At 50.2% G+C, this 27,339-nt stretch overlaps 1 long non-coding RNA gene across 1 annotated transcript in view; it reads right to left on the minus strand.

Annotated features, from left to right (window-relative positions):
* Nucleotides 1–995: 995 nt before the first annotated feature.
* LOC114809119 overlaps nucleotides 996–27,339 on the minus strand; it is a 35,205-nt gene continuing 8,861 nt past the window's right edge. The window contains exons 3-4 of the long non-coding RNA XR_003756880.2: nucleotides 1,209–1,442; nucleotides 996–1,119 (exon numbers count right to left, since the gene is read on the minus strand). This is a non-coding gene — a long non-coding RNA (uncharacterized LOC114809119). The remainder of the gene's footprint in view (nucleotides 1,120–1,208; nucleotides 1,443–27,339) is intronic.

Raw genomic sequence — 27,339 nt, forward strand, 5'->3', positions numbered from 1 at the left:
CGCTGGGGTAGATACAGGATAATCAGGTTGTCCCACGTGAGGCTCGCAGTAAATCCCCATTTTACAGGTGAGGGAACTGAGGCCCAGAGAAGTGAAGTGACTTGCCCACAGTCACACAGCTGACAAGTGGTGGAGTCGGGATTAGAACCCATGACCTCCGATTCCCAAGCCCGGGCTCTTTCCACTGAGCCACGCTGCTTCTCGGGCAAGACACGATCCCTGTTTTTCAGCAAGCCAACTTCCTCTGACCCTCCTGGACTCATGCAGGAGGTTCAGAAGGCAGTCCCGAGGTTCTTATTTATCGTCCAGACAACTCGATTAACCGAAGGAATTGGTGGGGGGAGCGAGAGAGAGAGAGAGAGAGAGAAGGACAGCATGGATAAATAAATGAAATCTGCAGATAATCCCAAAGCTTCATGAGAGCTATTATTTTAAACTGACTTCCCCTCCCCAACTGCTTCCAGAGCCACCAACAAACACAAGCCAAAACGATTAGAGTTTCATTCACTCATTCGATCGTATTTATTGAGCGCTTACTGTGTGCAGAGTACTGTACTAAGCGCTTGGAAAGTACAATTCGGCAACAGAGACAGTCCCTGATATTCTTTTCCTGTCTCTCTAGACTAGAAGTTCCTTCTGGGCAGGGAACGTGTCTACCAACTCTGTTGTACTCTCCCTAACATTTAGTACAGTGCTCTGCACCCGGTAACCCCCGCCCCCCCCCCCCCCAGTGAATACCATTGATTGACTGATTGATCGATTAAGCCTTTTCATTTCCTACTTTCTGATGGGATAATAAGAATAATTTTTGTTAAACGCCTACTATGTGCCTAGCACTGTTCTAAGCATTAGGGCAGATACAAGGTAATGGGGTGGTCCCACGTGGGGCTCGCGGTCTTAATCCCCATTTTACAGATGAGGTAACTGAGGCACAGAGAAGTTAAGTGGCCTGCCCAGAGTTAGACAGAAGCCGGGGTTAGAACCCATGTCCTCTGACTCCCAAGCCCGGGCTCTTTTCTGCTCCTCGACTGTCGGTGAGCCATTAAACGTCTCCAAGTCAGAGCGACAAGAAGGCAGGTACCGCGGACCCGGATCATCCATCCTCTGGCTAATCGGCCCCTGGAAAGATGAAGAGTTGGTGAGATTTCGATTAATTTTCTCTGAGGCTTTTCCACCCACTCACCAAATCGGCGCGAACCCTACAACACCTGTGTCGCTCCCACGCGGCCGCTGGCTTCTTCGGCCGACGAACTTCAGCCCCGGCGTGCTCGCTTCCTCCTCCCTCAAACCCTGGAGATTCTGCCGCCTTCTCTCGTCAATGCTCCAGTCGCTTTGGAAATCTGTTGACCTGCCTCCAGCTGGGATATTCCGGACCACCGCCGGGCATTGAATCGCTCCCATCCCTAATAGGGGCAGTGGTGAGGTGGGGATTCACAATGAGGCTGGAGATGAGAAAAGGAAAGAAGCGCTGAAAATACGAAGGTCTCTTTAGCTCTTTTCAGAGATGGCTACGCCGAGCTCTGCCCCTCCAACCCTCCCCATCCGCTCCCCGCAAAACTGGGAGAGCCATCAAGGCCAGAGGCAGAGAGGCTTCTCCCCGGGAGTCAGCCGGTCAACTGTATTAACTGCTTGGGAGAGTGAAATAGAAAACCGACACGTTCCCTGCCCACAACGAGCTCACGGTCTAGAGGGTGAGACAGACATTAATATAAATAAGTGAATTACAGATCGGTACATAAGCGCTCTGGGGCGGGGAGAAGGGAGGGATTAAGGGAGCGAGTCAGGGAGGTGCAGAAGGGAGGAAGGCTTGCTAGCCTGATCCCAAGCACACACCAATCTCAGTCTAGATAAACCTCCTTACCGGGACCGCACCTGCAGTTACGGGATTTACCGCCAAAGAAGCAAGAGGGAAACAAAGCTTTTTCTGGTGCCGGGGCCCCGTTGATCGGAGGTGTGGTGAGGAGGTAGAGGAAGGAAAATTAGTTAATGAAGAAAAAGTGCTTTTGTTATTCATTTTTCTAGACGACCACCATTTTGAGGGATGAGGACTGAAAGAAAGTAAATCAAACCAGGAGGAGATATAAGCAGGTTGGCTTTGGGAATCAATTGTTTCCAATTATTTCTCCCTAAGACACCCATCTGAACCTTTCTCAGTTTACTGAGCACCTGCTGTTTGCAGAGTACTGTACTCTAAATGCTTGGGAAGGGCAGCCTACATAGCTAAGATTAGGACATCTATGAAATCCCTAGAATGTTAATCAGGGAGCAAGCTTTTATTCCAACCTTCCCATACCCATCAGTGGCTTCTGATGGCAGGGAGGCCTGAAGAAGAATAGGACCACTGCTAGATGCTGGAATTTCCATTTTCTCCGCAGTTCTTGCCTGGAGTCTGATTTCTCTGAGGCCCTGGCACGCGGAGGCCATGTCCCGATGCTTGGCCGTCAAAAGAAGGAGGATCCTGGAAAGTTCCTAGGACCCTGGCCTGGCCCCTCATCCATCCTCCCAGAGGGACCAGCAGGCCCAGCTTCCGTTGCCACTGTTTCCAGTTCTCCTGATGAGCCTACCCCGGGCCTCAGCTCACCCCACAATCCACCGTGCCATCTGACACTGCAATTGATCTGTATAATTCCAGTATAGATCTTACAGGGAAACACTGTGGCCTAGAGGAAAGAGCTCGGGTCTGGGAGTCAGGGAACCTGGGTTCTAATCCCAGCTCTGGCACTCTTCTGCTGTATAACCTTGGACAAGTCATTTAACTTCGAGCCTCCGTTTCCTCATCTGCAAAATGGGAATTCATAATCTGTTCTTCCTCTTGCTTAGTCAGTGAGCCCCATGTGGGATCTGATTATCTTGTATCTACCTCAGCACATAGTACAGTGCTTGGCACGTAGTAAGTGCTTAACAGATACCATTATTATTATTATCATCATCATTATGACAAAGAATATGGCACAGCAGATAGAGCACGGGCCCGGGAGTCAGAAGGTGGTGGGTTCTAATCCCGGCCCTGCCACCTGTCTGCTGTGTGACCTTGGGAAAGTGACTTCACCTCTCCGTGCCTCAGTCACCTCATCTGTAAAATGGGCACTGAGACTTGTGAGCCCCATGTGGGACAGGGACTACACCCTGCTGCCTCTGAGTGCTGTCCCGTCCACTTCTTGGCTTGTCAGGCCCCAGCCACCAACATGCCTCCCCGCACAGTCACTCTCCAGGAACACGGCTCTAACCCCGGAGCCTCTAACATAGGAGGAGAGGAGAGGAAAGGAGAGGAGAAGTGAGGAAAGGAGAGAGGAAGGGGGGAGCGGAGGGGGGAGAGGAGAGGAAAGGAGAGAGGAGGGGGGAGAGGGGAGGAAAGGAGAGAGGAGGGGGAGAGGAGAGGAAAGGGGGGAGGAGAGGGAAGAAAGGAGAGAAGGGGGGAGAGGAGAGGAGAAGAGAGGAGGGGAAAAGAGAGGAAAGGAGAGAGGAGGGGAGAGGAGAAGAGAGGAGAGGAAAGGAGAGAGGAGGGGGGAGAGGTGAGGAAAGGAGAGAGGAAGGGAAGAGAGGAGAGGAGAGGAAAGGAGAGAGGAGGGGGGAGAGGAGAAGAGAGGAGGGGAGAGGAGAGGAAAGGAGAGAGGAGGGGGGAGAGGAGAAGAGAGGAGGGGAGAGGAGAGGAGAGGAGAGGAGAGAGGAGAGGAGAGGAGAGGAGAGGAGAGAGGAGGGGGGAGGAGAGGAAAGGAGAGAGGAGAGGAGATGAGGGGAGAGGGGAAGAGAGGAGAAGAGATGAGGGGAGAGGCGAAGAGAGGAGCGGGAAGGGGTGAGCAGAGGAAAGGAGAGAGGATGGAGAGAGGAGGGGAGAGAAGAGGAAGAGGGAGAGAAAGAGGAGAGGGAAAGGGAGAGGAGAGAAAGAACAGGTTGTTGGCCTTGCTGCCTGCCCTCTTGTGCCTCGTTCCGAGTTCAGGGAAGGGGAGACGCCCCCGGGGCTGGGGAAGGAGGTGGGAGGGGGTGGCAGTGGCCAAGTTGGGCAATCAGGGGAAGGCAGGAGACGGAGCGGATCGGTATCCGGAGCTGCCATTCGACTTGGGCCGGTGGTTTATAAAAGCGGAGATTCTGCCCTTCCCCACTCTCTTTCATCTCAAATATTTTTGCAACTCACGTGCAGCTAGATAATAAATATAACATCTCTATGAGAAGTGACACAGCACTTTAGTTCCCAAATGACTACTCGCTATCTCCCTCCCTCTCTTTCTCTCTCTACTCCCCCGCCCACCCCCCCACCCCCCCCAGCCGCCTTCTCTCTCCCCCTCCCCCCCCCTTCCCGCCCCATGAAATAGAAAAAGGTTTTCGAACTTTAATAACAATGATGGTATTCGTCAAGCGCTTACTACGTACCAGGGACTGTTCTAAGCACAGGCTCATCTTTCCGGACCTCTCTGAAAACAATAAAACCCCTTTTCCCCATCCCCCTCGCCCTTTCCCCCTTGCAAGTAGATGGAGCAGGATGGTGTAGTGGGTAGAGCCCGGGCCTGGGAGTCAGAAGGTCATGAGTTCCAATCGCGGCTCCGCCGCTTGTCCGCTGCGTGGCTTTGGGCGAGACACCTCACTTCTCTGTGCCTCGGTTACCTCATCTGCAAAATGGGGATGAAGACTGTGAACCCCATGAGGGACAGGGATCGTGTCCATCCCGATTTTCTTGTACCCATCACAGTGCTTAGTACGGTGCCCGGCGCGTAGTAAGTGCTTAACAAGTGCCGTCGTCATTATTATTATTCTCTGTGCCTCGGTCACCTCTTCTGTAAAATGGGGATGAAGGCTGTGAGCCCTTTGCGGGACAGAGGCCGCGTCCAACCCGATTTGCTAATATCCACCCCGGTGCTTAGTACAGTGCCTGAAGCCTGGTAAACACTTAACAGATGCCATAATTATTATTATTATTATTCAGTAAAGGCTTGGCTAAGGATCCCGGAGTGAGGAGGGGACTGTTGGGATAAGGGACAGAAAGAAAGGGGAAAGAAATCCCACGAACCTCCAGAAGCAAGAGGGAAGTAGGCTGTGTGTGTCTGGGTTCATGTGTGTGTCCAGGGCCATGTGTGTGTATGCGTGTGTGTGTCCGTGTCTCTGTGTGTGCATGCGTGTGTCCATGGGAGTATGTGTGCACATGACTGTGGTGTGGCTCAGTGGAAAGAGCCCGGGCTCGGGAGTCAGAGGTAATGGGTTCGATTCCCGGCTCTGCCACCTGTCAGCTGCGTGACCGTGGGCAAGTCACTTCACTTCTCTGGGCCTCAGTTCCCTCATCTGTAAAATGAGGATTAAGACTGTGAGTCTCATGTGGGACAACCTGATTACCCTGTATCTCCCCCAGCGCTTAGAACAGTGCTCTGCACGTTCTAAGCGCTTAACAGATACCAACATTATTATTATTTTTGTACATGTGCCTTGGATAGAGTCTCTCCGTGAGGTTACAGGGCTCTCTGGCCAGGAAGTGTTCACGTCTCTCGGGTTTGGGGATTGGGAAAGGGGCTGTCAGGCTTCTAGAATTCCTTCCTTTGCCTTCCCCTTTCTCTCCTTCTCCCTGGGCATCAGTTTCTCTCCGTTCTCTGACCCTTCCTGCAACCTCTGGGGCCGGGCTTCTAGGGAACGGAAGCTTCCGTGGGCTGGGGTCTGGGGTCGGGGGAGACGGTCCTGGACATCCAACTCGCCCTCTCAGAAAGTGGACTCCCGGACCCCAAGAGGCAGCTCTGGACCGGCTCCCAAACTCCATCGCCCAGCCACCACCCACACGCGGGACCCTCGCTCCGCTGCGGCCAGCTGAGTAAGCAGCAGGCTCCTGTTATCCATCCATCCATCCATCCACACGGGGCGGGGGCCTCCCAGGGCCAGAGCCAGGGAGCTGGCCCGGCCCCAGACCATCACCTGGACCACCACATCTGGAGCCTTCGGGCTGGGAGGCGGGGGGACCGAGCTGGGTGGCCTTGGGCTCCTAGCAGAGGCAGGATGGGCCCCTGACCTCCCAGCCCACGGGCAGGGAGGGGGTCAGTCGGGGATCCGAGGGGCTAGCATTCCGTTCAGTCTCGGGACAAGATAAAAGGGGGACGCACCCCAGCCCTGGCCCACCCCGGGGTCGGCACAGCTGGAGAAGCCGAGTTCCCGAGGGGAGCCGGCCGGGCCGGAGGCCTTGGCAGTCGATGGGCCTGGTTTCCGCTGATCTGCAATCCAGAGCACCTGGGAGTCTCTCCACCCTTCCCCACTCTATCCTCAATCCCACACACTCCTGCCTTCTTCTCCAAGGGGACTAAGGTAGAGCCTGTCTCCTGGGCCCCAAGACAGCAACACTACCTTGAGGAGGCCTTCTGCGGGAGGAAACCAAGCTCATGGCCTCCTCTTCCCCTGGCCTCCCACGACCCCCGGGACAGAATCAAGCAATAATATTTATTGAGGATCTACTGTTTACGGAGCACTGTACTGAGCACTTGGGAGAGTATAACACTTAGTAGACGTGACCCCTGCCCTCGCTGTTTTCTCATCTGTCGGGCATGGATTCAGTGGTTTCAACCAGCCGTTCATTCGTTCGCTCACTCGTATTTAGTGGGCATTTACTGTATGCAGAGCCCTGTACTAAGCGCTTGGGAAAGTGCAATACAGCGCTGAAACTGTGGGCCCCTTGTGGGACAGGGACTGTGTCTAACCTGATGATTTTCTATCTACCCTAGTGCTTGAAACAGCGCGTGGCACATAGTAAGCGCTTGACAAATACAATAGCAATAAAACAATACAATTTTGTTTACAGTATCGCAGGGGGAGACAGGTATTACAACAAATTACAGCCAGAAGGAAGAACAGAGTTTGCTCTGTAGTATTAGGGTATGTAAGATATACAGTTGGTAGATATAACCGGCGGGGCTGGGTGGGGGAGGATTAGAAATTAATCAGGAAGATCTACTAGAGGAGATATGATTTCAGAAGGGATATGATGGGAATAGGATGCACGCATGAAGTCGCCGGGAGATAAGAACTAGGGCTGGAACAGTGAGTAGGTTGGCTCGAGAGAAACAAAGAGCGAGAGCCGAGTCTAGTGGGAGAAGTCAGTGGATAGTAAAAATAATAGTATCTACTACGTGTCAAGCACTGTGGTAGATACAAGTCAATCATTCATTAGTATTTATTGAGGGCTTACTATGTGCAGAGCACTGTACTAAGCACCTGGAATGGACAATTCGGCAACAGATAGAGACAGTCCCGGCCCACTGACTGGCTCACGGTCTAATTGGGGGAGACAGACAAAAACAAGACAACTTAATCGCGATAAATAGAATCAAGGGGTTGTACACCTCATTAAAAAAATAAATAGGGTAATAATCAGGTTGGAGACTGCCCCTGTCCGTTCCGCGGCTCGCAGTCTAAGTAGGAGGGAGTCGGCTTTAATCCCCGTTTTACAGACGAGGAAATTGGGGCACTGAGAAATGAAGTGACTTGCCCGAGGTCGCGCAGCAGACAAGTGGCAGAGCTGGGATGAGAACCCAGGTTGTCTGAATCCCAAGCTTGTGCTCTTTCCACTGGGCCACGCTGCTTCTCCTCAGTAAGAGGGAGAGAGCCGAGTGAATGCCTGAAAGTTGAGGGACAGGAGTTTCTGCTCTACGTAGAGATGAATGGGCGACCATTTGAGGCATCTGCGAAGGGGGGGCAAGGGGGAAAGATGCGTGCAGCACGATGTTTTAGAAAAACAATCCTGGCAGCGGAGGAAAGTATGGGCTGGAGAAGGGAGAAATTTGAGGCAGGTAGTCCAGCGAGGAGGCTGATAATAATGATGTTTATTAAGTGCTACTCTGTGCCAAACACTGTGCTAAGCCCTGAGATGATAATAATAATAATTATGGTATTTGTTAATAAGCGCTTACTATATGCCAAGCACTGTACTAAGCGCTGGGGTAGATACAGGGTAATCAGGTTGTCCCAATGTAGGGCTCACCGTCTTCACCCCCGTTTTTACAGATGAGGTAACTGAGGCACAGAGAAGTTAAGTAACTTGCCCAAGGTCCAAGTGGCGGAGCCAGGATTAGAACCCATTGCTTCTGATACAAGATAATCGGATCGGACACACCCTCTCCCACATGGGGCTCATTGATGCAGTAGTAAAACCAGGATGACACCAGAGTCGAGGATAAAGAAGAAGGGGCAGATCTGGGAATGTCGTGGAGGATAATCCGACAGGACTTGGTGACCGTCCGAACGGGGGGACCTTCCACTGCCCTCCCCCCTGGGGGTAGAACCCCCTTCCTCGGCTTCCGCTCCAGAGCTCCGGACCCCCACCGGGGCCCCTTTCACCCAAAATGAGCTGGCCAGAAAAACGCATGCGAAACTCTGATCTTTTCTACTCCCCTCCTTGCATCTGTTGCTGCTCCCAAATTTGGATCTATTGTACCTTGTCTGACAGCAGTGTGAGAGCCAGGGAGCCTGGAGCAGTTCCTAATTGGATCAGGCACAAGAATTCTCCAGAGCCCATCTTTGCAGGACATTAACAACGATAACAACAGCAACAAGAACAACAACAAAAAAAAAAATCCCAGCATCAATCCATCTCTCTTAGGGGATTTAGTGTCAAAGGAGCATCATGGAAAATAGCATTGATCCTGCAGGGTGGTGACTTCATTTGAGAGCTCCCCGATGAGTAGAGAGAGAGAACACGGTAACGCCGTTACTTGAAGTAAATAGACGCGTGAGCGGCCCGGCGTTCTGGCGGCTTTCGGGATGCCGGCATATCCGACCGTGTGTTACAGGAAATGGGGGTCCCCCCTCCCCAAAGGGGCGGGAGAGGGATTAGGAGGTCAAAAGAGGCTCTTGCCAAGGGAAAGCTGGAAGCCGACCTCAGCTAGGACTGGCAGGCGCTCGGAAGCCAGAAGGGATTTTGTTACCATTGGGTCCCGCCCTGGCTAGGCCTCGCTCATCCGGAGGTTCTGAGGATCCCGCCGCTGGGCAATCCTCCCTGCCAGACTGAGGCTGGGAAGGTGGAGCCGTTTCTGAAATCCCGCTTCTTCGTGGGGGGACGGTGGAGTGGTTCCAGAACAACCTACCAGAGTTTGGGAAGTAATCAGGACTTGCTGGGGTATCCTCAGAGAAGGAGGCCTTTTTCTAAATTCCCAGTGTCCAGGAGTCCCCCTCTTCCCCACACGCCACCCACCTTCTCTCTGAGGTTGGGGGTCGCGTCAGGACGCACCGTGTCCGTTGAGGGGTCTGCTCCGAGGAGCTCAGCGAACTCCATGGAATATTGTCATTCATCCTCAGAGCGTTCCTGGGAGCCCCATTTTACAGACATGGAAACTGAGTCTGAGGAGAAAAGGGAGACTACTCCTACCGTCACCTGTCAACTCAGTGACCCAGGCAAGATTCGAACTGATGTCTTCTGGCTCCCACCCAGAAGCCTGGTCCTTTAAACGACTTAGAATTAGTCACTGGGCTGGAAAGGACCTTGAGAGGGAGGTCATCCCGACGAGCTCTTTCTTGGGGCACAGCAACTAAGGAAAAATCAGGATGGCAGCACCCAGGAGGTCCCATCTACCATTTTTCCAATTTGTAGTTGCTACAGATGTAGATGATCCCGTTGTCGAAGGGTTAGGGCCTATTTATGTACCCTGTGAAAAATGGATTCATAATGTAAACCCCCTTCTCCTCTCCCATGTCCTTTCCTAAATCCTCGCAGTGGAAGCTCGGCCTACTGGGAAGCTCAAAGACTGGGAGTCTGGAGTCTTGAGTTCCCATCCCGGCTGTGCCGCTTGCCTGCTTTGTGACCTTGGTCAAGTCACTCAACTGCTCTGTGCCTCAGTTTCCTCACCTGTAAAATGGAGATTAAATACCTGTCCTACTTTCCCTTAAACAGTGAGCCCTATGAGGCTTGGGGACTGAATCAGATCTGATCGTAATCTGTTTATCTTAGTGCTTAGCTTAGTGATTGTACATTTTGAATGCTTAATAACTACGGTATCTGTTAAGCACTTATTCTGTGCCGAGCACTGTTCTAAACGCTGGGTTAGGTGCAAGGTAATCAGGTTGTCCCACATGGGGCTCACAGTATTAATCCCCATTTTACAGATGAGGTAACTGAGGCCCAGAGAGGTTAAGTGGCTTGCCCAAGATCACATAGCAGACAAGTGGCCGAGCTGGGATTAGAACCCACGTCCTCTGACTCCCAAACCGGTACTCTTTCCACCAAGCCACACCGCTTAACAAATACCATGATTATTACGTTTTTATGAGCTTCTTTCTCCCCATATGTTTAAGAGGTATTATTATCCTCATTTTACAGATAGAAAAATAAACACAAAAGGGTGAAATGACTTCAGTCGATCAATCATTTATTGAGTGCTAGCCATGTGTAAAACACAGTACCCAATACCCGGAGAGTACAATAGAATTAGTACCCTCACGGAGCTTACAAACCAGTGGGGAAGGCAGACACTAAAATAAATTATATGTAGAAGGAAATAATGAAGTACAGAGATGTGTACCCAAGTACTACTTGAGGGGGAGGAACATAGATGAGAGTACTCAAGTGGTTAGGTAGCATATGGGTGCTGGAGGATATAAATGACTTAGTCAAGCCCATTTCTCCCCCTCTCCTTTCCTCCCCGACCTTGCTAAACTCCTAGTACAACCCAACGCACACCTGTGCTGGGCTCCTCCCAAACCAACCTACTCTTTGAACTTCAATCTCACCTATCTCTCTACCGACACCTTGTCCATGTTCTTCCTGGGGCCTGAAATTCCCTCCCCTTTCGTAGCTGACAATTCATTCCTCTCCTCACTTTCCAAACCTTCCTAAAACCGCATGTCCTCCAAGGGGCCTTCCTAGACTGAGTCCTTTATCTCCCCTATCAGTCCTCCCCTCTAGGTCAACCGTGAACATGGCTGTGTACAAGCACTCTGATATTCGCTCCGGCCCTACAATACTTTGGTAAATATTCTTATACTCTACTTTTTACCCTGTTGCTAGTCTATTTTAATGTCAGTGTCTCCCTGTAGACCATAGACTCCTAATGGGCTTATAGTGTGCTTTCCCAAGGGTTTAGTACGGCGTTCTGCACACGATAATAAATTCCACTGGTTAACTGATCGGTGAGGCAGAAAACCCTTGGCCATGTCAGGACTAGAATTCCGATCTTGTCATTAAAGCCTTTTGCCTCCTCGGGAGTCAGTGCACAACCGAAACAGCAGCCTCCAATCGATCAGTGGTATTTATGGAGTACTTACTATGTGCAGAGCACTGTACTAAGTGCTTGGGAGAGTACGGTACAACCTCCCAAAACCCTGGTTCCACTCAAAAGAGTGGAACTGCCAATAGCTTTGACCTCTCCCTTTAATTTCAGTCCCATCTTATTTGCTCTCATGATATCCCCTCAAGGAATTTCAGCAATGGTTTCTTCCTCCTTTGGACTGACAAAAAAAGAAGAAGAAACACTTTTTTTAAAAGGTTTAGGAGGCTCCCACAGAGCTCTGTTGTGCTGATATTATAATAACACGTTCATGACTCTCCGAGCCGGTTTGGTCCTGCTGGGATCAGCCCGGAGCGAAAAAGAAATGAGACTCCATTCCCCCTGCTGCTCTGAGCTCCGATGTGGGTCTCCATTCCAGAAGGAGAAGGGCTTGACCAGCCTTCTCCCCACAGCAGTCCGGGAGCTGGTGCAGAAGCAGGTTGGAGAGAAGGTGATACTGGATGGGGAAAAGGAAGGAAGCTGGAACATGGAGTAGAGGAAGTAGGGAATGCTATGGAAGCGGCATGGCCCAGTGGAAAGAGCCCGTAACTAACAGTCAGAGGAGTTGGTTTCTAATCCCTCTCTGCCATTTAAGTTAAATGATACCTTTTAAGCTCTTACTGTGTACCAAGCACTGTTCTAAGCACTGGGGTAGATACAAGATGATCGGGTCGGACACAGTCCCTGTCCCACGTGGGGCTCACAATCTTAATCCCCGTTTTACAAGATGAGGTGACTGAGGCACAGAGAAGTTAAGCGACTTCCTCGGGATCACACAACAAACAAGTGGAAGAGCCAGGATTAGAACCCGGGTCCTTCTGATTCCCAGGCCCGTGCTCTGTCCACTAAGCCATGCTGCTTCCCATCTGTCTGCTGGGTGACCTTGGGCGAGTCACTTAGCTTCTCTGTGCTTCATTACCTCGTCTGTGAAATGGGGATTAAGACCGTGAGCCGGATGTGGGGCAGGGACTGTGTCCGACCTGAGTATGTTGGATTAAGCCTGGCTCCTGGAGCAACCCCCACTCTGTTCTTCATATTCCTCCATCACGGACTGAGTCCCTCCCTCTCTGGCCCGAGCCCTTCGGAGGGCAGATGGCGGAAGGAGTAGTCAGGGATCGTACCAGGGCCCCGGGATTAGCCCCGGCCCTGTGGCCCTACGGCCCGGCTCTCCTGGAGGATACCTACTGCTCCCACGTGTGGCTCACCCCTTCCATCGGCAACCCCCCTCTAAACGGGCCCATCCCGAATCCCAGAGCCACTGTCAGCCCTGTTTGGGTTCGCTGTCTGTGAGTTATCAGCCCTGCAGGGCTCCATGCCAGAGCTGGTGGCCCACGTTAATCATCGGAGCGATTTCAGTTCCCCTTGCCCCTGGCTGAATGTGCCATGTCCGCCGCTGCCTGCTGAGGGATCCTGGCGAGTGATGACAGAGCCCATTAGAGTTAAATCCCGAGTCCTCGCACACCTCCCCCTTGGGCCAACGGCACTGATTGTTCCTTGGGGACCGCCATCCCCCGGTGGAAGCCCAACTGGGCATTCGCACTTTCGTTTATTTGGGAAACTCCCTGAACTTGGGCGGCCCCGGGCTCCGGGACCAAAGAGCCGAGATCAGAAGGTCCAAGGACCTAACTTCCTTCCCCGCCTGCTCTCCCTGCTGCCACTGCAAGACCCTAAACCCACCGTATCTTAGAGAGAAGGGTCGAAACAGGGTCCTCTCATGATCGACTATCGTTAACTGTATCCTCCCCCTAATTCCACTCATGATTCTTACGTATTTATGGAACAGTAACCGGCTGCTAGACCCTGTCCGAGGTCCAGGTGGGAGGAGGCTAGAAGCCGGCGGATCCGGGGATGAGAGCAGACAGCCGGGACTGTGAATGGTGGAGTGATTGAGCCAGCCGGGGCCTTGCGGCTCACTCGGGGTGATGAGAAGGACAGGATCCCCAAGTGGGTGGGACACAATACTGGCATAAGGTGGGGCTTGAGTTTGGGATGGGATTCTTAAGGTGAAAAAGCCCCTGGTAACCAATGACGATGAAGGAGAGTGAGTAGAAGCGTGCCTTAGCGGATACAGCATGGGCTTGGGAGTCAGAAGGACCTGGTCGCTAATCCCAGCTCCGCCACATAGCTGCTGTGTGACCTTGGGCAAGTCGCTTCACTTCCCTGGGCCTCAGTTTCCTCATCTGTAAAATGGGGATTAAGACTGTCAGCACTATGTGGGACAGGGACTGAGTCCAATCCGATTATCTTGTATCTACCCCAGCGTTCAGTACAGTGCCTGGCACATAGTAAGCACTTGACAAGTACAATAATAATAATAATAGGTGGTGGAGGGGGGAAGGGGCCGAGGTGGGCTTGAATCCTAAGCTAATCTGAGAAAGACGGGCATGATGGAAGAAGTAGCACGGCCCAGTGGAAAGGGCACAGGCTGGAAGTCGGAGGACCTGGCTTCTGATCCCAAGTCTGCCAATTGCTTGCAAAGTGTCCTCGGGCAAGTCACTTAACTTCTCTGGGCCTCGGTTCTCCAGTTCTCCCTAGTACTTCGAGCCCCATACAGGACAGGCACCGTGCCCAACCTGATTAACTTGTATCTACCCCAGTGCTTACAACAGTGTTTGATACATAGAAAGCACCTAACAAATACTATTTAAAAAAGAGAGAGATCCTCTCCTACTCATAGCATCCTGGTGCTGGAAGGGGCACTTAGTACTGTGTCTTGCATATAGTAAATGCATAACAAAATATCATCATTATTATTAACTTCTAAAATTCATATCATCCATCCTCCTTCCGTCAGGAAAGCACACCTTTAAAGCATCCCAAACAGCTGAGAATCCCTCTGCCTCCATTTCACTGAGTCCAAGTTCCTCTGGATCCTCAAATTCCTAGCTTGGATCGGTCATTTGGAAAACTGGAAATGAGCCAGTTGGAGCTGGGTCTATGCGACGTTCTACAGAGCCCCAAGTACAGCCCCTTGACTCCGAAGATATTCTGGAAATATAATTTGAGGGACAAAGAAGGAATCTCAAGACCGTGAGCTCATTGTGGGCAAGGAATGTGTCTGTTTGTCATTGCATTGCACTCTCCCAACCACTTAGTACAGTGCTTTGCGCACGGGAAGTGCTCAATAAATGATTGAATGAAGGAATGAAGGAATGAATATCGAGAAAATCCCTGGAGCTAGCCCTTTACCATCTCCCCTGTAACAGGTTCATTCTGAAGCCCCTGAACCTGTTCTCCCCCAAACTCAAACGTGGGTCACAAGTGACAGCACCTAACTAGAGAACCAGTGACCTAAGCCAGGTCTAAAACATTAATTAATGATGATGGTATTCGTTAAGCGCTCACTAGGGGCCACGCACCGTTCTGAGTGCTGGATTATAAATGCGGTATTTGTTAGTCACCATCAGTAGTAGTTACTGAGTGCTTACTGTGCAGAGCACTCTATTAAGTACTTGCTATGTTCCAGGCACTGTGGTTGATACAAGATAATCAGGTTGGATACAGGCTCTGTCCCACACGGGGCTCTCAGTAACGATAGGAGAGAGAACAGGTATCGAATCCCCATTTTACAGTGAGGAAACTGAAACACAAAGTTCAGCCACTTGCCCGAGGTAACATAGCAGGCAGGTGGCAGGTACGGGATTAGAATCCAGTTCCTCTGACTTCCAGGTCCATGTTGTTTCCCCTAAACCACGCTCCTTCCCTAAATCGGCCCCAAATTCTCCATTATCTCCCTCACGTTGAGGTCCACAGTTTCTCACCCTTGTCTTCCTAGAAGCCCTCGCTGGGCTTGACCAAACACGGTCTGAGAAGGCTGAGGAGGCAGGGCCAACCGATCGGGTGGCTTCGAAGTTGCAAAGCTTCAAAGCCAAGTAGGATTGCTCTCCGTCCTTTCCCCCACCAAGGAAAAGGGCACCCTCATTCTACTTCTGGCTGGCAGAACCTCTCTCCATACTAAGCGCTCAATACTGGGACTGTGCCCACTTTGAGGTGCGGGACCACCAGGGATGCAGCAACCAATAATTAATAAGAGCGACTGTGGTATTTGTTAAGCGCTATGTGCCAAGCACTGTTCTAGATGCTGGGGTAGATACAAGGGAATCAAGTTGGACGTGGAGCTCACAGCCTTAATCCCCATTTTACAGATGAGGGAACTGAGGCACAAAGAAGTGAAGTGACCTACCCTAGGTCACACAGCAGAGATGTGGCAGAGCCGGCATCAGAACCCAGGTCCTCTGACTCTCAGGCCCGTGCTCCAGTCACTAGGCCATGCTGCTTCTCCTGCCTACCAAGCCAGCCTGTCAGAGGAGGGGGAGTTCAGCGGAAGGAAGGGGTAGGTCAGAGAACTCGGAGTGACACAGTGGCCCTAGAGGAAAGTGCATAGGGGTGGATGCCTTGAGCAAGTTGGTTAATCTCCTTGGGCCTCCATGTCTCCTTCTGGAAAAGGCGGGGAGGGGTGGGGAGGAGGGGTAACAATCTCTGTCATAGCCTCATAGGGCCGTTATCGGCATGACGGAGATAACGGGCTTGGAGAAGTATTTGGAGCTTCCTGGACCTGAGGTATGAAAAAACCGAAGAGAGTTTTCTCATTTGTTTTTGTCTGTGTCGAGCGCAGCGTTATTCTCTCTCCCCAGCAGCCGGGCAAAAGTGGCCCATCCCCTGCTGGCTTCATCCAGAAAAATCCAAACAGGTGGGAGAGTTTCACGGAGAGGGACCGCAGGGTTTCCGGAGGAAGAAGGCTGACAGCTGGCAGCTGGCACCTACCACGTCCCAATCTACTCCAGAACCAAATCGTAGCCCCGTGGGGGAGAGGCAGAAAGGAAAACAAAAATCGGAGTGACAGAGGAAAATTCCATTTTCCGCGACACGGGCCGTATCGGTCCCGCTGATCCCCACTGGCAGAGCTGAACTCAGGCGAACACCAAAATGGCTCCAGAGTTGCGAGGACTCCTCCAGGCTCCCAGCTTCCCCCCGCCCGGTGCCAGACGGGAGTAACGTGGCCATCATGTTCCCCTTTGTTCATCTGATTCTTCTCCTTTTCCTTTCCTCCCACCCGTTCCCAGAGAAAAAGTACCATTTGACAGGTCGAAACTTTTTTTTTCCTGTTTCAGAAGAAAAAAATTAATAATTCAAAAAAAATAGATTAAATGTTCAACTCCCTTCATAAGTTTTTTTATACAAAAAAGCTCAATCACTTTCAGTTGAGTCAGTAATAGTGGGAGTTTGTTGCCGCCTGAGTATTAATACTGTCTTCCCTTCCTCCTTTCCCTCCCTACTCCTCCACCCTTCTCCTCCTCCCGGCAATCAGCTCTCGGCTCCCGAAAAGAGAGAGAGAGACAGAGTGTATGCGAGCTTACTCTGGAGGGGGGGAATGGCTGATTGATTGATGGCGTACGCTTCCTGTTATGTAACTGGCTCGGGCTTCGGGCCAAAAACCCCAGGGGTGAGGGGGCGAAAGGGGAAGGAGAGCCAGCTCGGACACCCCAGTCGAAGCGGAAGGAGTGAGGTGGGAGACTCTCCCCAACAGGGCCTCCGGCTCCGCCACCTTCCGATCATCTCCGACACCCACCTCTCCCGACTGTCCGTTTGCTGCCTAGGCCACCAGCCTCCATGTTACCCTTGAGGTCGCTGGGCTGGGGACCGCCCCCAGAAACTGGAGTGCCGGGAGCAGGAGACCTGCTCTGCGGGGTTCACGATTCACTCTCACTCCGTCAGTCAGTCGATCGTATTTACTGAGTGCTTATTGGGAGAGTACAGTGTAACGATGACCCGACACGTTCCCTGCTCACAACGAGCTTAGCCGTTCGGCTCTGTTTCGTGAAACGGATGGCGACAATGGGAAGAGAAGGGGCAAAAAAAAGCAACTCACCTGGCAACTGTAAGGTGGGGAAGGAGGGAGCAAAGAAGGCTCTATTTTCCCGATCGTTCTTTCGTGCCGCCGTCCCTATTTAAAGGGTCCCGGACAAGCTCTGGAAAACTTTCCCAATTACACTTCGGTAGTTTCTGCAGAGCTCATTAAGCTGTCATGTACTTTCTTCTGCCTGCTCTGCCTCATCGTTGCCAGTTCCCCAGATACGCCACCGAGAGACATTTTTCTCTCTGCTCATCCGCTCGCTCCCCCTGCCAGATCACAGTGGAGCTAATAATAATAAGCAGGGTGCGGGCACGGGGTCGTGTCAGGGTAACGCAGGGATCCGGGAGGTCTGGGCCCCATCTCCAGCTCTACCAACATTTTACCGGGGACCCAATCAGCTCTATCAACGAGTTCGCCCCAACTTACCTCACCTCACTGATCTCCTACTACATCCCAGCCTACAGAGTCCGCTCCTCTAGCACCAGCTTACTCACCTCGGCCCCAGCTCGTCCATCTCACTGCCGGCCCCTTTCCCGGGTCCTCCCCCTAGCCTGGATGAATGAATGAATCACTTTGGATGGGCTTGAGTCGTACGTCGGCACTGATTAAAACTGTGAGGCTGTTTCTAGAGTCCTGGTAGGATACGCAGTTCCAACAGATGCCCATTCACCCCGCACCCACACCGAAGTCAGTCCTCTCTGTGGTGGGTCCAAATGGTAGGCCCAGGATAGTGTGGCTTGATATCCTGGAAAAGGTGAGGTAGCCTTGCTTTGGGGGGCCCTGTCCAGCCCCCCCAATGACCCAGGATGGATCCATTAGGGGCCCACAGAATATCGCAACCAGGATAATCACCACTGCCTCTTCACAGGTGAAGATGGTGACAAGTCCGAGGTGCCCTCGAGGTGCCCCACTGGGTCCACTGCCATCAATCCATCCATCGGATTTATTGAGTGCTTACTGGGAAAAGGGCACTGTACTAAGCAGTTGGGAGAGTTCAACCCAACAGTATAGCAGCACAAGATCACCAGGAGTGGTAACAGCCCAACATAAACTCGCTGTGGGCAGGAAATGTGTCTGTTTATTGCTGTGTTGTACTCTACCCAGTGCTCAGTTGGCTGCTCTGCACACAGTAAGCACCCGGTGCAGACGACCGGATGAGTAAATGCCGGCTTAGTTGAACGTCTCCCGTTGCCTCTCTGCTTTCTTCCTTCTTTTCTTTTCCTTTTACCTTCTTTCTTCCTCTTTTTCCTCTCTTTTCTTCTCCCTCTTGCCTCCTTTTTCCCTTTCTCACCCTATGTCTTCTCTCGTCTCACCCCTTCCTTCGGGCCCCGCCCTCTCGTAGCTAGGCACCTTCTTTCCCCACACAGTCCCTTTATCCCAGAAGGATCTGGCCCTGTCTGTGTCGAGGAAAGCGATGTATAGCCTTATGAGAGGAAAACTCTAGGGGCACCTGGAAATTCTGAAACCCACTGCATGAGCTTAGGGTCCCCAGAACGGAGCTGGACACAAGGTAGTTTTGCGAATGGTTTCATCTTTTAAATAAGTAATCTGTCTTATAAAACCTAGAGCTTCTGCTCTGCCTTTCAGTAGGAACAGAGAGTGTGGCACCAGAAGTGAATTGACTATAGACTGTGGATGGGTCAGTAAAGAAAAATCCCTAATTAAACATGCAACGCCTAGACATCCATAGCAATTTAAAGATGGACTGTTCAGGCTTGGAAATGACTTATACAAATGTACATTTAGTTCGACTTGTCTAAGAGCTGGTAGACTATAGCTAAAAGAGGATCCTGAGAAGATTGCGATATTCCTAAATATAGCAAGGGGAGAAGCTGTCTCGTTTGATAGCTTTAATCTATCAGAGCCCGGAAAGAGTAATTATGACCGGGTAATCCAGAAACTTCGGGACTATCATTGAACAAAGACTTCTGAAACAATGGAAAGATTCAAATTCAATGCGTGTTATCAGGCAGAAGATGACGTTTTGCACCCTATCTAACAGCGCTAGAAATCTAAGGCAGAACTGCAATTTTGGAACTCCAGAAGATTCTATCAGTGGAGACCAATACTGACTGGAAAAAGAAATGCGGACATGCCAAAAAAAAATAAAAAAAGACCACAGGAAGAGGATGAACTGGATTTAAACAAAACCATTAAAACACGTCAAGCTGCTGAAGTTAATTCAGTAGGCAATCAATGGGAAGCAATAACAGACCAGCTTATGTAAGAGAGGATAACCAGAATTTGTCTGAGGTACGTCAAGTAAGAAAACACAACAATTAAGTGAAAAAATGGGAGGATCCATCAGTTCTAATGACGTCCTGCCCGCAGAAAAATCTGTTACCGTTGTAATTTGTTATAGCGAGAGGAATTTAGAAACCCCGCGGAAGTGGCATATATACCGTACGGCTGATTTAAAACAACAACCCACTTGAATAAGCCAGAGTGGAAAAGAAGGCAGAGAGTTCATTCAATCGTTTACTCTGTGCGGAACTCTGTAATGAGGGCTTGGAAAGTACAATTCAGCAACAAATAGAGACAATCCCTACCCGACGACGGGCTCACAGTCTGATTTGTAGGGGCCAACGTGATGGTAGGAAACAGGAACTGAATGAAAACAGACCTGTTTGGAGTGAAAAATCTAATACTAACCAGAACTGAAATGGTCCTGTAGACAGTAAGCTGCTTGTGGGCGGGAATCACTTCTACCAACTCTATTGCAGTGTGTTTTCCCAAGTGCTTAGTACAGTGCTCTGCACACAGTAAATGCTCAATAAATACCATGAATTGACTTATGGCTCAGCAAGGGGCCCAAGTAAATAGTATACCTACCGTGACATATTTACATCAAGCTAAAAATTCAACGAAAATGATTTGAATGCCGAGAGGTAACGTAGAACTCGGTGGAAATAACATTTTTGTCATGAGGACTTGTGATAAATCAGTTCAAGTTAAGAACGAGAAGGAAGTTTCACAGTTATGATAATTATGGATGAGCCACAGTCTGGCCACTGACTCTTCCTAACCCAAGAACTACAGGAAACGACTCGAGAAGTCCAGTAACCTTTTTGCCGACCCCTAAAAATAATTAATCGGTGTGGTATTCTTGAGCGCTTACTATGTGTTAAGCACTGTACTGAGGACTGAGGTCCGACACAGTCCCTGCCCCATTTGGGATTTCCAGTGTAAGTAGGAGGGAGGACGGATGTTGGAACCCCATTTTGCAGATGAGGAAACTGAGGCCCGGAGCAGTTAAGTGACTTGCCCGAGGTCATACAGCCGGCACGTGGTGGAGCAGAACCCATATCCTCTGACTACCTGGCCCGTGTTCTTTCCACCAGACCGTACATGCTTCATTCCAGGCGGCCAAGCTACCCTCCACTAGACCGTAAGCTTCCTGAGGACGGAAGCCACTAACTCCATAATGGAAGTGAAAGAATCATAAAGGCACGACCTGAGAGGTTCCTTCTGGAAGGCTCTTGATGCAGAGAGGTTGTGTTCCCTGACCGGGTCCCTGCGAATAGTGCAGAGATGGACTGGATGAAGGACTAATGTACACTCACATCGATCGACACAGATATTGAACGTGAGATCTGAACTTGTGGGATTTGTTTTCTGCCCCGAGGGACACTACCTTGCACTATGTTACCTTGTCCTTACTGAATGTCATCCTCTTGCCCTGGGGTCGTTTTCCAATCTGTTCAAATCCCTTAGAATGCTCTTCCAGAACCCCAGATGTGGCTCGTTTTTCTCAAGAAGTTACCCAGCTCCCTCTACTTCTGAGAGGTCGAACCACTCAATCCACAGCTACAACATCAGAGTTCATTCATTCATTCATTCAATAATATTTATTGAGCGCTTACTATGTGCAGAGCACTGTACTAAGCGCTTGGAATGTACAAATCGGCAACAGATAGAGACGGTCCCTTGCCCTCTGACGGGCTTACGGTCTAATCGGGGGAGACGGACAGACAAGAACAATGGCAATAAATAGAATCGAGGGGAAGAACATCTCATTAAAACAATAGCAGATAAAAACCAGCTTGAGTGTCTCAGCATCTCGGCTTCCTCTCGGTCAAGAACAGGGACCACTGCAAAAGATGTAAGCCTGTTGTGGGCAGGGAATGTGCCTACCAGCTCCGTTGTATTATACTCTTCCAAGTGTTTAGTAAGAATAGTGATAATAACTGCGGTATTTGTTAAGCACTCACTATGTGCCAGGCACTTTTCTAAGTACGAGGGTGGATACAAGCTAATAGAGATGGACGCAGTTCCCGTCCCACAGGGAGCTCACAGTCTTAATAGCCGTTTTACAGATGAGGTAACTGAGGCCCAGAGAAGTGAAGTGACTATCAATCGATTAATAGCCAATGGATTAATGATGAGATGAGTGCCAATCACAGGGTTTTGTTGGGTTTTTTTTCTTTCTAAACGGCAGTTGTTAAATGCTTACTATGTGCCAGGCACTGTTCTAAGCACTAGGGTAGATACAAGCTAATAGGGTTGGACACAGTTCCTGTCCCACAGGGGGGTGACAAACTTAATCTCCACTTTAACAGATGAGGCAAGTGAGGCCCAGAAAAGTGAAATGAATTGCCCCAAGTCACACAGCAGACAAGTGGTAGAGCTGGGATTAGAACCCAGGTCCTCTGACTCCCAGACCTGTGCTCTTTCCACTAGGCCACGCTGCCTCCGTAAGGTTACGCGAGGACGAGGCATTATCACTGGAAATGTGACAAAGTCAGTTCAAGCAAAGAAGCCTCAATATCCAGGCGAAACAAGAACCAAAACAAATGATACCGAAGCCAAAAGGAGAAAAAATATTCTGGAAATACTCACCTGCAAAGACACTGCCGTTTTGATAAACTCCCACTTCTCCCCTCCAGCCTGAGGTTAAAAATAAGTCACTGCATCACTCTGACTTTGATTTGGACTCAAAAATTCAAATAAAACACCCTAGCCATAATATTTGGACAGCTCCAAAGCCCCACTGGTCATTTTTCAGTGTGTATATTCGCACCATTGTTAACAAGAGCAAGTCAGAGAGGAAATCAAACATCACTCAAAGGCCAGGCTAGAGAGACCTTAGGGGGTGTAAGGGTCTTTCTAGTCACCCACCTATCCTGGGTGTGACTTGCTGAAAATTATTTTATTACAAAGGACTGATTATTTCTGCCCTGACTTCTACCTTTGGCTTGTAGCTTCTTGGGTCTTTGTTTCTGTCTGACAGGAAAGCGGGAGCGGGGGGGCGGTCTGGACATCGACATCATTCAGTTGATGAGATTTATTGGGTGTTTACTCTGTGCAGAGCCGTACTTAAGTGCTTAGAAAATAAAATACGACAGAATCGGTAGACACAATCCTTGCCCACATGGAGTTTACAGTCTACAGGACGTGGATGCCGTCATTCATAATGCCGAGTGGGCAGCCACCTCACACGGACTCCTGATACCTGGTCCTGGAAGAGATCTCAAGAGGTCATCTGGTCCCACCCCCTGCCTCCACGCAGGTGAACAGCCAAAATTTACAGGGGAGAGAGTAGGAATCATCAGTAGAGGGGACATGACTGACCCCGGGTAGTCTCTTCAGCCACTACCGAATTCTCTGACCATTCAGGGCAGAGTTTTGGAGTCAAAGATCATTTCAGGGAAAGGATGCGACCTGTAATTCCCAATATCACACCTAAAAAGGTGAGAATAAAAAATTCAGGCTTTCACTTGCCACGGGAACCTCTCCCGGTCAGAGCAGTTCTTTGCTGAGATTTCTCTACCAGAGTTTCCAGTTTTCCATTTCAACTTCTTTTAACCCTGTGACCCAGTGCCAATTTTTTCCTCCCAGACTGGCATCTGTGTGACCCACAGTCAATCTATCTAAGTTCTTGTGCTTTAGTTGGGATTGCTGTGAGCATCCCCTTATTGCTGAAGGACTAGGTATATAGAGATAACCAGGTATAGATGAATTTGCAGTCCTCTAGGCTATAAGCTTGTTGTGGGAGGGAATGTATCTGTTAGATTGTTAGACTGTACACTACCAAGTGCTTAGGACAGTGTTCTGCACACAGTAAGTGCTCAATAAATACGATTGACTGACAGGCAAACAGTGGTGCTCATCTGGTAAAACTTTCTCCTCTCCCTTGCTCTCTCCCTTCTGGGGAATTATTCCCAGGAACCAAGGAATGGGGGCGGACCAACAGGGATTGTCATGCTTTATTGTTATATTGGACTTTTCCAAGTGTTTAGTACAGTGTTCTGCACAGAGTAAGCACTGAGGAGGACCATGGCTTAATGGAAAGAGCCCGGGCTTGGGAGTCAGAGGTCATGAGCTCTAATCCCAACTCTGCAACTTGTCAGCTGTGTGATTTTGGGCAAGTCACTTCACTTCTCTGGGCCTCAGTTACCTCATCTGTAAAATGGGGATTAACATCATGAGCCCCATGTGGGACAACCTGATTACCTTGTAATCATAATACTATATTATACTATATACATAAATGATATTATATTGTATCTACCTTGTAATAATAATAATAATAATGTTGGCATTTGTTAAGCGCTTACTGTGTGCAAAGCACTGTTCTAAGCGCTGGGGTAGATACAGGGTAATCAGGTTGCCCCACGTGGGGCTCACAGTCTTCATCCCCATCTGAGGTAACTGAGGCACTAAGAAGTGAAGTGACTTGCCCAAAGTCACACAGCTGACAGGTGGCGGAGCCGGGATTAGAACCCATGACCTCTGACTCCTAAGCCCATACCCTTCCCACTGAGCCATGCTGCTTCTCTACCCCACTGTCTACCCCAGTGCTTAGAACAATGCTTGGCACATAATAGGTGCTTAACAAATACCATTATCATTATTGTTATTATTAATACTTTGTTCATTCAATCGTATTTATTGAGCTCTTACCGTGTGCGGAACTTAATAAATATGGCTGATTGAAGGAATGAGTGAGCGAATGAGCCAGTGGTGATGTCGGCGGAAGGGAGAGGATTGTAGGCTGCTGCTCCCTTCAGAGTGGGGGATGAGCTGAGGAGAGCTCGGCATCGGAGAATTTAGCGTCCGTCCCTTGGGGTCGTGATTCTGGGGTCAAAGGGGAGGAGCTGGGGCTGCTGGGATCCAGACCTAACTGGAATGAGTGGTCCTAACTGGGAAGGTCCACTGAGGGGTAACTCACTGGGGAAGAGATAGCTGTAGTTCACCTGGGGGTTCTTTCTTTTTTTTTTTTTTAGTGGAATTTGCTAAACACTTAACTATGGGCTAGGCACTGCACTAACTGCTGAGATAGATAAAAAATAATCACAGTCTGTGTCCCACATGGGGCTCACTGTCTTAATCTCCATTTTACAGATGAGGGAACTGAGGCACAAGGAAGCCAAGTGACTTGTCCAAGGTCTCACGGCAGACTCGTGCCAGAGATGGGATTGGAATCCAGACCGGTGGTTTTTCCCCTAGGCCACGCTGCTTCCCTGACCTGCTTTCGCTCCCCCGGCAGCCCGGATGACTAAGGATGAGCAATATTGCTGATCACAAGTGCCTATCCGGGGGGCCGGAGAAATTCAGTCGATCATATTTGTTGCGTGCTTAATGTGTGCAGAGCACTGTACTAAGCACTTGGGAGAGTATAATACAACAATAAACCGACACATTCCCTGCCCGCAACGAGTTTACAGTCTAGAGAGGAGCTATTCCTCCAAACCACAGGATCCCAAAGCAAAAGCAGGGGTGGTTTCTGAGTTCTGTGGGCTGACGGGCCTCATCGGCTTCAGATCCCCGATCTTCCTGCCTAGGGGTGGGAGGGATGGCCCTCCGGAGCGAGGTTTGGGGGAGTTGGGCACACGAGGATAGAGAGGATGCTCTGACCGGAGAGAAGGTTCAGGACGGGAGATGGGTCAAGCAACTCAGAAAACTCAAGGATCAGCCCAGCAGGATTAGAGGCTTATCTTTTTTTAATTATGGTATTTGTTAGACCCTTACTGTGTGGCAGGCACCGTTCTCCGCACAGGAGTAGGTACAAGCCAATCAGGTCGGACCCGGTCCCTGTCCCAGGTGGGGCTCACAGTCTTAATCCCCATTTTACGGATGAGGTGCCCGAGGCCCAGAGAAGTGAAGTGACCTGCCCGAGGTCACACAGCAGACAAGTGGCAGGGCTGGGATTTAGAACCCAGGTCCTTCTGACCCCCAGGCCCGTGCTCTATCCACTAGGCCACATTGCTTTGTCATTTTATCGTGCATATATGCCCTCCAGGGTTGGACGACCCCAGAGAGCACCTGGGCATTTGCCTGGTGGTCCAAGGGATAAGCTATATATTTGAACTTTTCCAAAACAGCGGTTAGGGTGGGTGGCCTTACTTCTGCTCTTCTGCAGAATCCCTCAGGTCTGCCTCACCTCTGAAGGATGTCCCCAGAGGCCTGGCATCGTGAGAATTGGCCCGGCCTGTAGGAGTAAGGTAATCCTATTTTAGCACTTCTGACAAAAAAAGGAAGGTCCCCTTGGGCTGCTAAATATAAGACATTCACTTTATTCATTTGGGACTATATATTACTGTATCGCATTCTATACTGTACCCTCCCAAGCACTCAATACAGTGCTCTGCCCACAATAAGCGCTTGATAAATCGGTAAATATGATTGATTGAATGATTGAAAGGGTCTTGAAAGTGATGGAGGTGAGCAAGAAGCCAGGAGCCGGGAGGTCGTTCGATATATCTGAAAACCCAACCAGCCCATCAAGCCGCAGTCATATCGAACATCGCTTAGGTCAAGTGCTCCTGGTTAGGGCTGTGAGGAGTTTCACGAGAAGGACGAGATATAGTTTCTGCCCTCAGAAAGCTTCCAATCTTCCGGGGAAGTACAATAACTACAATGTGGCACAGAGTTCAAGGGGCGAAGAAGGTAAAACATGCTTAAGAGGGCCAATAGCAATATATATATATATACTCTACTCTCAATTATATACAAGTAATTGACAGATGTAGGCAGAAGTACCTTGGAAGTAGAGTGATCCAGAGTGACCATGGGCTCTGTGAAACAGGTAGGCTTTTTTGAAATTTTATGTAATGTTTGTCGTGCGATGGTTATGTGTAGTCTACAATGTGTGTGTGTTTGTATCTGTGTGTATGCTTAGTGTCTATAATTGTGTGCTGAGACTTACAGGTAGCTGGATGGATAAATAGATTAAAACAGATAGATAGATACATATGTGTATGTGAGTGTGCTTGAGCGTGATTTTGTATCTTCGCTTTCTAGACAGGAATCAATGAGTTGGATGAATTCATCCCCCACGATATGCAAACCAGCTGCCTGCATGTGTCCGATTTCATTAGAGTGATTAGGATTTTGCCTTCCGAGAGTGTCGGCGACGAGGGAATCGCTTTTGGCCTCAGGAGCTGGGAGAAATTGTTGTTTTCCTTTTGTTTTTGTTTACAGGGAGCAGGCCAATGGCTCTGCTGGCAGCTGTGTGGGACCTGGGTTTCCCAAGGGCAGCCCGGCCCTGGAACAGCTGGGGAGAAGGGGAGGTCAGGGGGTAGGGATCCAAAATGGACAGGGCCACTGATTTGTTTCTCTCCCACTCCCCACTCCCACCACGGAGGGAACAGTCCAGCCCTTCCAGAGCCCAGCGAAGAGAGGAACAGAAGGACACTGTTCCAAGGGGCAGGAATTTGGAACTGGTTACAAACCAAGACCCCCCCTCCCCCCTTCCAGCTGTGGGCCTTATTAGATGGACAGGAAGCTAACCACTAGGCCACGCCGCTGCTCTTGATTTATGAAGCACGCCTATATGCCAAGAGCCGTGTGAGCTCTGTGAGAAGGAGCGTGGCCTAATGGATAGGGCACAGACCTCAGAGTCAGAGCTACCCGGGTCCTAACCCCGGCTCCGCCACTTGTCAGCTGTGTGACCTGGGGCAAGTCACTTCACTTCTCTGTGCCTCAGTTACCTCATCTGTAAAATGGCGATTAAGCCTGTGAGCCCCATGTGGGACAGGGACTGTGTCCAACCCGTTTAGGCTATGTCTACTTCAGTACTTAGAATAGTGTTTGGCATAATAATAATAATAATTTTGGTGTTTGTTAAGCCCTTACTATGTGCCAAGCACTGTTCTAAGTGTGGGTAGTTACAAGGTAATCAGGTTGTCCCATGTGGGGCTCACAGTCTTAATCCCCATTTTCCAGATGAGGTAACTGAGGCCAGAGAAGTTAAGTGACTTGCCCAAAGTCACACAGCTGGTAAGTGGCAGAGCCGGTATTAGAACCCACGACCTCTGACTCCCA

Source organism: Ornithorhynchus anatinus, chromosome 2 (assembly GCF_004115215.2).
Source record: "Ornithorhynchus anatinus isolate Pmale09 chromosome 2, mOrnAna1.pri.v4, whole genome shotgun sequence".
NCBI lineage: Eukaryota > Metazoa > Chordata > Mammalia > Monotremata > Ornithorhynchidae > Ornithorhynchus > Ornithorhynchus anatinus.